Genomic DNA, 9,653 nt, shown 5'->3' with positions numbered 1-9,653 from the left:
TTATAAAGCCTTTGGAGTGTGGCGGTGTGTGTGTGTGGGCACTGGGCACTGATTTACGCTAGTTAGCTGGCGGAAAAGTTGCCTAGACAAAGCTAGTCTGGGCACCTTTCACCCCGCTTTTTGTCATGGGGCGTAAACCACGGAACCAGAATGAACACCGGAAGGCAGTGCGCCAAAAAACGTCTTTGTTGCCGTTAGCTTGACGTCTCTTTCCTCGATTAATTGTCTGATGCAAAGCTTCTGTATTGGCTTAAAAGATGTGAGATTGTGAATCCGCAATGTTTCTAAAAGAACTTCTTCAAAAACTTTGTTCGGAACGTCCATCTTTTGTTTTGTTGTTTGCCGTTCTGATACTTGTGTCAAATTGTCAAGTTAACGTAAAAGTTGACGAGCTAGAAACACTGCCCTTCCTGTCTAGGGCGGGCTCTAGGCCGGAACCAGGTAGGGTGACAAAATCAATTGTGAGCGGAAGCCAGGCTCTTTACAAAACAAAGCGTGACGCAAAAAAGACTGAGTGGTGATTGGTTACTGACACTACGTAGGGGCGGGACTTAGCTAGGATTGACACATGACTGTCTGACTCGCCTCTCCCACATCATGTATGTTTATTCAGCTGTTCAAAACTGCAGCGCTGCGTAAATCAAGTCCACAATATAAAACATATAGGAGACACCTCAACTTTCCACCATTATGCACGGGAAGGGGAGGGGGACATATCAGGGGCAACATTTCCTTACGTTCCTGTTGAAACCACTAGGTGGCAACATTCGATAAGGAAACAGTAAACATGTATTTTCCACCCATGAAGTAGTTAGTTATTTATTCTATACCACTACTGATATCATCCTGTTTGTTTGCAACAATGTGTTTCCAATGACATGAGGCACTTTTCTAACTGACTGTCTCCTCATATCTGACTGCATTAATAGTGTTTATGTCCCTGGTACATTGTATCTATGTGTGGACATAAATCCTTTAAGTGTGTGTGTGTGTGTGTGTGTGTGTGTGTGTGTGTGTGTGTGTGTGTGTGTGTGTGTGTGTGTGTGTGAGTGAGAGAGATATTGCAGGACATCATAGGACATCTCAGGACAGCCTAACATCATCGAGCTTGTTTGAACCTTGACCCTCACAAAAGGAAAATTGCATTTCCTCTCGGGGAGACTAAAACAAGCTAAAAGCTACAGTCTGCCGTTTGGCAATAAATAGTGAGGCCACTGACAGACTATCTGTCCAGTGGCAGCGACCCAAAACACTGTCTGTGTCTGTGACTGTGATGGCAGCTTGGCAGTGGACTCCAGGCTCTCGTACGCAGAGGGAAATGCTAAGACACAGCTGCACTCAACTGAACTGAAAAATACATCAATGTCAGATCACTTTGCTGCCCTGGATTACAAATAAAGAAAAGGAACACAAATAAAAACAGTCCTTATAATGAACATCGCTTGAGAGGAGAAACAAGTCACTGATGTGATAACCTTTATAGAAAATATCATTCAAAACCTGTAGGTTCCACTTACAATAGCTGCACTCACGATCACTTTTAAAGCATTTTGTTACATTTAATTGATGACATCTCTCATATTGCTTTTTGTTGCCGCTTTTGTGTCTTTTCTTTGGCAATAAAAGGCGATTTTGTAACAGCAATAATAGCACTCTTTGAATCCAATTGAAAGGGAAACAGACATTTCAAATGGAAATAAATAATAAATCAGGATTATGCACAATGCAACTGGAAGGTGTGTGGGTTTTCTGTGCCATTCACTGGAGGAAACCATTTTCTATCCATGGCATTACCCGCTGTATTGTCATCCTCCATGTAGCATTGTCTGCCTGTGCACAAAAGCTTCAAAAGAAACAGACAGCCTGTCAGGTTTTGTGCAGTTCTCTTTATTGGAAAATTAAACACACTTTCTGTATAAATAGCATGACATTATACAACACTCCTCATTCATTAACATGTGCAGGAAGCAGGCAAAAGAAAAAGACGAACAGAGGGACTGACTGACTGACTGAATGACTGACTGACTGACTGACTGACTGACTGACTGAATGACTGACTGACTGACTGAATGACTGACTGGCAAACAAAGGCAGAGGGAGGTGGCCGGAGAGTCACAGGGCAGAAAAGAACACAAAAAAAATGGACTTGTCAGGGGAGGCACACGCAGTGAAACATAAATAAACATGAACGATTATCGATAGGGAGTCAACAGGTGGGCTAGGGTTCATGTGTTTTGACCTTTAGGGGGAGCTGTGGAGACAGAAATGCCACGGGGTTGGGGGGGGGCAGGGGGGAGGGCTCCTCTGGGGAGGCAAAATGGTGCACCTTGGTTTAGCAGCAAGCAAGTCTCAGCCATGTGTCATGTCTCAGGCGAGGCCAGGCAGCACACCTCACCATGTGTCATGTCTCAGGCGAGGCCAGGCAGCACGCCTCACCATGTGTCATGTCTCAGGCGAGGCCAGGCAGCACGCCTCACTCTCTTGTGGTCTGATTGATGAGACCGTCACCGCACGCCACCGACACCCTCCATCATCCGGTCTGCTGGACGGGCCTTTGATATTGGGTCAAGCTGAAGGGCCAAGCAGTGATCGACATCCAGACACCAGAACCAGAACCAGGGGCCCGTTTAGGACTCATCCAGATACCAGAACCAGAACCAGGGTCCCGTTTAGGACTCATCCAGACACCAGAACCAGAACCAGGGGCCCGTTTAGGACTCAGCCCACAAAGAAGTTCCTGTAACTTGATCAGTTTTAAGCGCGGCTCAAAGTCCAATTCTGTCTGTAAGTGTGAAGGGAGTAAATTTAGGGCCAAGATGGTTTGAGACTTTAAGATGGCCGACTGGCCGTATTCTTGTAGATCGCGTCGCTCGTCATTTTTCCAGATAGTTTTGTTGGGAATTTGACTGTCCCTCTCAGACCAGGTGTACATGTCCCTCTCAGACCAGGTGTACATGTCCCTCTCAGACCAGGTGTACATGTCCCTCTCAGACCAGGTGTACATGTCCCTCTCAGACCAGGTGTACATGTCCCTCTCAGACCAGGTGTACATGTCCCTCTCAGACCAGGTGTACATGTCCCTCTCAGACCAGGTGTACATGTCCCTCTCAGACCAGGTGTACATGTACGTCTCAGACCAGGTGTACATGATGTACGCATATCACCTGAGCAGAGTTTGCAGGAGCAAAATACAAGTCTGCACACACCATTCTCTGTGGATTATCTTTGTCCTGCACCAGATGTGTGTGTGTGTGTGTGTGTGTGCGCGCGTGTGTGTGTGTGTGTGTGTGTGTGTGTGTGTGTGTGTGTGTGTGTGTGCGTGCGTGTGTTTAGATGATGGCGATCAGTCAGTGTCTTGCTCAAACACACTTTGGAGACAAGTGGCTGCTGTGGAGATGGAACCAGTGGCACTCGGGTCACTAGCCTCAACATGAGACTCCACCTGCTTCTCATGCTGGGTCTCAGACAAGGACCCACAAAGTCCACTGCAGGGTGCCTTTAAAACAGCCCAGCTTGTTGTGCGTCAAAACAGGCGTTCCATCATGTTCTTGAATGTTGCATCGTTTTCAATACCGATGATTTTTTTGTCGTGTCCGCGCCTCTTTTCAATTGAAAATGGCTGTTGTCGTTCTTCCGCTCTATCTAGCGGGGAAACAGCGCCCTCTCTGCTGTACACATCCGGAAGAACAGGAATTACAGGCGCAGACAGGACAAAAAACCCTCGGTATTGAAAACTAAACAATATTAAAGAAAACTAATAGCCCGTTTTGACAGACAACAACTAAAGCATACTGTTTTGTGTGTGATTACTACATGTATGGAAAAATAGGGGCGTTTTAAAGGGAGCTCGCTAGGCTTGCCAGGATGTACCCCGGCTTTGACCCGACATGTTCTAGGTGTAAACGGGCCCCAGCGACTCTATATCACATGTTCTGGTCTTGCTCGTCTCTGGTTCCTTTTTGGTCCTGCATCTTTGAAACATTTTCCTACATCTGCTGGAAGGACATTGATCCACACCCTGTCATTGGCATTTTTGGAGTAGCACCTGATGGAGTTACAGTCTCTGGGGCTCAAGCCGAGGCTTTAGCTTTTTCATCGCTTCTGGCCCGACGACTAATTTTAATGAGCTGGAAATCAGCTGCCCCTCCATCTCATGCATGTTGGGTCAGAGATGTTATGGCATACCTTAAATTGGAGAAACTGAAATACACCATACGTGGTTCGACTCAGAAATATCTTAGAGTGTGGGGTCCGTTTCTAGATTACTTTGATAAAAATTACCTCTCTCCTCCCAATACTGCCTAACTGACTTTCAGAGATTCAAGTGTTGGCTTTTGCCACGAGTGATTGCCAGAAAACATATCCTCAGCACTTAGCGTATCCCCTGCAAAGTGTATTGTAATTGTTTGTAGCATTTATTTATTTTTATTATTATTATTTTTGAGTCTTGGGTGTCTGTGTCTCTTGTATTATTATTATTATGTTTTGTCCTATTTTGGTGCTACATGCCTTGCTTTTCCTTATGTCTCTGTTTATATGTAGTATGTTTGAAATGGAAAACCCAATAAACAAATTTGAATAATAATAAAGGGAGCTCGCAGTGGATTTTGTGGGTCGTTGTCTGAGACTCAGTATGAGAAGCAGGCTGAGTCTCATGTTGAGGCTATCTGGTCACTAAGTTCACCTCTCTCTGCACACCTGACAGGTTCACCTACTCTCACTTTCAGCAAGACAACAGGCAAATAGGGTTTGACACACACTCTTTCCCTTTCTCCTCTCCCCCCTCCTCCTCCTCCTCCAATCTCCTCTCCCCTCTGAATGGAGGTGTCATGGAGGCTATATGATGTAAAAGCTTGACTCAGTGAGCAGAAGCCTTCATCTCCAGAGTGGTGTGATTCCTTCCAGATGAGATAGTTGAATGGTGATTAATACCACAGAGAGGAGACGTTTCAGCTCTCAGATAGCATCTTTCTCTCTCTATCTCTCTATCACACAAACACACATCCTGACTTTTAAGTGTCTGAAGCTGCAGGAATGACGACAGAGTCTTTTCCCATACTGAAACTGTGCATCATGTCCTGAATATGCACAGAGAACCTTTCTCCAAATCAAATTAAGATGCACTTAAAAGCCTCAGTAATCACAGAGACAGCAACAGAGAGAGAGAGGGGGGGGGGGGGGGGAGAACACTGTGAAATTAATGTAACAATGAATTGTTTGGGAGAACGTTGCTTTTCAAAGTTTGCATCAACTGTACTGAGAGATTCAGCTGCCTGACAGCGGCTCTGTTTCCCTCCACAAGCCTGTTCACTTATTAACAGAAGCACCGCAAATAAAACAATCGTCTCATATAAACCCGTCAATAACACAAAAACTGTAAACCTCAACGAATGCAATCTCAATAGGGTTCCACTCCTGCAGATGTATTCAGCAGCGCAGCATCACACAGTGTTATGATGTCATCATGATGCACTTCCTGCCTTGTATATCACCCAGTGTTATGATGTCATCATGATGCACTTCCTGCCTTGTATATCACCCAGTGTTATGATGTCATCATGATGCACTTCCTGCCTTGTATCATCACACAGTGTTATGATGTCATCATGATGCACTTCCTGCCTTGTATCATCACACAGTGTTATGATGTCATCATGATGCACTTCCTGCCTTGTATCATCACACAGTGTTATGATGTCATCATGATGCACATCCTGCCTTGTATCATCACACAGTGTTATGATGTCATCATGATGCACTTCCTGCCTTGTATCATCACACAGTGTTATGATGTCATCATGATGCACTTCCTGCCTTGTACCATCACACAGTGTTATGATGTCATCATGATGCACTTCCTGGCTTGTATCATCACACAGTGTTATGATGTCATCATGATGCACTTCCTGGCTTGTACCATCACACAGTGTTATGATGTCATCATGATGTCATCATGATGCACTTCCTGGCTTGTATGTCACCCAGTGTTATGATGTCATCATGATGCACTTCCTGCCTTGTATCAGTGCTTTGATGTGAAAACCTCTTCCCTCCTCGTCCCCGTGCAGCGAGGCAGTGAGGGGAGCTGCTTTTATGAGATCACATTTCCATCTGGCTCACGAGGCTGCTGCCTCTCCCACTAGTTATTCAACTTTACAGGGTCGTTCATATAAATATGTTTCACGACCCCATAGGACCCATAAAACACATTTGGGAACAAACTGTATAGTTTGAAAGTGTTTTTTTTAATGGAGACAAGGTTTTCATCAGCAGTGATATTCAACCGTGTGTGCCATTGAATAATTACAACTTTCCATTGTTCTAATTGATCTTAGTTATTATTGCTACTTCTTCTTGATTATCACTGTTTTGCTTTGGCAACAGATGCTGTTGTATTTAATGCCAGTTTGGCTTGAATTGATATTACATCACCATCCTCAGATGTTTATCCCATCCAAATTCCCCATCTGTCAATTAGTGCACATTCTAAGGTGAATGTTAAAGGAACACTCTGCCCATTTTCAACCAGCTTTGTATCATTAGAACATCAGTAGTATATCAGAAAACTGTCAACTGTTTTGAAGTCTGTCATTTCATTTGACAGTTATTGAGTGTTAACCCTAGAACACTAACGTCGGGTGATTTTCACCCGGACAATTGAATTCACGTGATTTTCATTGTCTTGCTGCTGTCTGAGGTGGGCGGGTCCTTAGGTACCTTCAGGATGCTCACTGACGTCATTGAATGTAGGTTTGTTTCCCTGCTCCCATTCATGGTTTTTTCTACCGGCCACGTGTTCGGGTGATTTTCACCCGACGTTAGTGATAGAGGGTAAAATATCTTCTGGTTAGTTACAATGGTATTGTGGTGACTTTTTTTTTTTTTTCACCACACAAGTCCCATGAATGGGTGGACCGAAGGAGAAGTTGGGAGCTCCTGTTATTTTGGGTTTATTTTTATTTTTATAGTGATTACCTAATTTTTCCCGAATTTGACATATTTTTTTATAGTGTCCCCCATAATAAACTTTTTTGTGTTTTTTGTGATATTTCACATTTAAAAACAGAAGAAGAGTACCTCAATTTGCCATGTATTGTTGTACTTTAAGATATTTTGATGAGAAGTATGTTTTATGGGGTATATTGCATCGGGTGAAATACACCCGACGTTAGTGATGGTGTGACTTTAAATCACGTTAGTGTTCTAGGGTTAAAGGGATAGTTCTGTTTGTTTGAAGTTGGGTCCTATGAGGTACTCTCATACAGTCAGTGCACTGGGTAAAGCACTCTGGACGCATCGTGCACCGAGATAGGAGAACTGCACTCCAGCTGCGGCAGGCACAGAGAGCTGTCTGCTGAGTGTGAAGGGGGCCATGAGCAAAAACATAAAAAACAACAGAAAGAATACATAAAGTGCTTCCATACTGCTCACCTGGCATAATGCAAGTCTCCACAAGCCATGAGATGCTAAGTTGACTTGAAAATATGTAATTTACACCCTGTTTTTAGCTAAAATCGTCACTATAGCAAGGTTGTACCCTAGTTGTTGTAATTTCAGCTGCTAGTTCCAGTGACGATTTCAGCTAAAAACAGGGTGTAAATGACATATTTTCAAGTCAACTTGGCATCTCAGGGCTTGTGGAGACTGGGATTATGCCAGGTGAGCAGTATGGAAGCACTTTATGTATTCTTTCTGTTGTTTTTTTATGTTTTTGCTCATGGCCCCCTTCACACTCAGCAGACAGCTCTCTGTGCCTACCGCAGCTGGAGTGCAGTTCTCCTATCTCGGTGCGCGATGCATCCAGAGTGCTTTACCCAGTGCACTGACTGTATGAGAGTACCTCATAGGACCCAACTTCAAACAAACAGAACTATCCCTTTAAAGTGTGGACCAGTGACATCACTGGTCCACACTAACTCAAATTAATAACTCATTAACTCAAATCAACTCTCAATAACTGTCAAACTAGATGAATGATGAATAGTTTGACAGTTATTGAGAGTTGATTTGAGTTAATGAGTTATTAATTTGAGTTAGTGTGGACCAGTGATGTCACTGGTCCACACTTTAACACTCAATAACTGTCAAATTAAATGACAGACTTCAAAACCGTTTACAGTTTTCTGATATACTACTGATGTTCTAATGATACAAAGCTGGTTGAAAATGGGCAGAGTGTTCCTTTAAGTCAAAACTCAGCAACTCCAATTTAGATTTTCATATTTGTACATGAACTGAAGGGATGATGGGTGCAGAGAGGTTAATGAGCCCTGGGCTAGTGAAACCCTTAACCGCTTCCCTTCCATGAAGTCAGAAATACTGCTGTTGTGGCTTTGATAGCATGTTTGGTTGTGGCTTTGATAGCATGTTTGGTTGTGGCTTTAATAGCATGTTTGGTTGTGGCTTTGATAGCATGTTTGGTTGTGGCTTTGATAGCATGTTTGGTTGTGGCTTTGATAGCATGTTTGGTTGTGGCTTTGATAGCATGTTTGGTTTCCCTGAAAAGCTGACATGTTGAAGAGGCAAGGCTTTCACACCACAGCAGGCATGTGCTGCTGTACAAACAGTGTGTATGCTAGCGTAGCGTTAGCTCTGCTTGTCACTGGAAAGCTACAGGAGTGTTGGTATTCTTCATAAAGTCCAGACTATCGCTTCATTGCCTTCTAGTGTGTCACACACACACACAAAAAAAAAACTCCCTTTATGACATTATTAATTTGTGTTTATTATAAACACACTTTGCTGTCTCCTTGTTTCGTGCATTGTCTGTCTCTATCCTGTAACGGGCAGGCAGGGGCACAGAGCGCAAACACACACACACACACACACACACACACACACACACCCGCACGCACACACACATACTAGGGGTGTAACGGTTCACAAAATTCACGTTTCGGGGTGGATATGACACGACAGTGGTGTCACGGTTCTGTACACAGATACAGCAAATAGAAATGTCCTTGTTTTCCCCTCATCTACTTTACTTATTTTATTATTTTCAGTCTAGTTTCAAATCTCATCTCATCTCAGTTTTAGTTGACCATGACGTCCTTGTCTTGATTTGCACTGTTAGCCTTGTTCCTAAACACTTTGATACAAATACATACAAATGTGTATTGTTACACCCCTAACACACATGCCCCCCCCCACACACACACACCCTCACACACACACACACACACACACACACACACACACACACACACCGTCACACACACACACACACATCTGCACCCAGACACCTAGAATAATGACTCCAATGACTCCAGATGTCTCCTTGCAGTCTAACTCTCCTCTCTTGAACGACACATCGCACTCTCCCTCTTCCTGAGAGGAAACCAATCACTTCCACAACAATCACTTCTCATCTGTTACTTGGCTTGGTGTCTCTTTCTCTTTCTCGCTCTCTCCCTATGTTCCACCTGACTGCTTATCTCCTAATTGCTTTTATTGTTTTCGTCTAATTGTTTGATCTATAAATGGATAAAACGTGTGCGTGTTTGAGTTTGTGTGCATGCTCTGTGCATTAACTGAGACTATTTCTGCGATCTGTGGCAGTGTCGTCCTCTAAATGTCTCGTTAGGCTCTCCCCGGGTGTAATTGCGTGGCTACAGCGAGATTAACAAAATCAACAGTATGAAATCACCAAA

Source organism: Poromitra crassiceps (assembly GCF_964638095.1).
Source record: "Poromitra crassiceps genome assembly, chromosome: 6".
Classification (NCBI taxonomy): Eukaryota; Metazoa; Chordata; class Actinopteri; order Beryciformes; family Melamphaidae; genus Poromitra; species Poromitra crassiceps.
This window is presented reverse-complemented; position numbering follows the sequence as displayed.